This window comes from Myotis daubentonii, chromosome 7, assembly GCF_963259705.1.
Source record: "Myotis daubentonii chromosome 7, mMyoDau2.1, whole genome shotgun sequence".
Taxonomy (NCBI): Eukaryota; Metazoa; Chordata; class Mammalia; order Chiroptera; family Vespertilionidae; genus Myotis; species Myotis daubentonii.
The window spans coordinates 63,018,947-63,019,970 of record NC_081846.1 but is presented as its reverse complement, the minus strand read 5'-3'; the positions used below and the strand labels follow the sequence as shown (position 1 = coordinate 63,019,970).

General features: G+C 45.9%; 1 pseudogene; it reads left to right on the top strand.

The window, feature by feature from the left end:
- On the top strand, positions 1-782 carry LOC132237986 (AN1-type zinc finger protein 5-like; annotated as a pseudogene).
- Positions 783-1,024: the final 242 nt, after the last annotated feature.

Sequence of the window (1,024 nt, the reverse complement as noted above, 5' to 3'; positions counted from 1 at the left end):
AAAAAATATGGCTCAGGAGACTAACCAGACCCCAGGGCCCATGCTGTGTAGTACAGGATGTGGCTTTTATGTGAATCCTAGGACAAATGTAATGTGTTCTGTTTGCTACAAAGAGCATCTTCAGAGGCAGCAGAATAGTGGCAGAATGAGCCCAATGGGGACAGCTAGTGGTTCCAACAGTCCTACCTCAGATTCTGCATCTGTGCAAAGAGCAGACACTAGTTTAAACAACTGTGAAGGTGCTGCTGGCAGCACATCTGAAAAATCAAGAAATGTGCCTGTGGCTGCCTTGCCTGTAACTCAGCAAATGACAGAAAGGAGCATTTCAAGGGAGGACAAAATAACTACCCCAAAAACAGAGGTGTCAGAGCCAGTTGTTACTCAGCCCAGTTCATCAGTTTCTCAACCCAGTACCTCTCAAAGTGAAGAAAAAGCTTCTGAATTACCCAAACCAAAGAAGAATAGATGTTTCATGTGCAGAAAGAAAGTTGGCCTTATAGGGTTTGACTGCTGATGTGGAAATTTGTTTTGTGGACTTCACCATTACTCTGACAAGCACAACTGTCCATATGATTACAAAACAGAAGCTGCAGCAAAAATCAGAAAAGAGAATCCAGTTGTTGTGGCTGAAAAAATCCAGAAAATATAAATTACTTCTTGTGAAGAGACTGAAACTTTGTTTTTATTTTAATATATCATAGGAAAACATTAAAGAGCAGATGCATGGCCATTTTCCTTTGATGTTCTCCAGGGTTTTACTTTATACTACTTGTCTGTCTTATAATTGACTAGAGACCCGGTGCACAAAAATTTGTGCACTGGTGGCGGGGGGGGGGTGGTGTCCCTCAGCCCCACTTGTGCCCTCTCACAGTCTGGGACCCCTCAGGAGATAATGACCTGTTGGCTTAGGCCCACTCCTGGGTGGCAGAGGGCAGGCCAAATCCCAAGGTGCCTGCCCCGCAGCTACTGGTCGGGCTCAGAGGAGGGCCGATTGGGGAGTTGGGGCGCTGCCCCCTGTCATGCA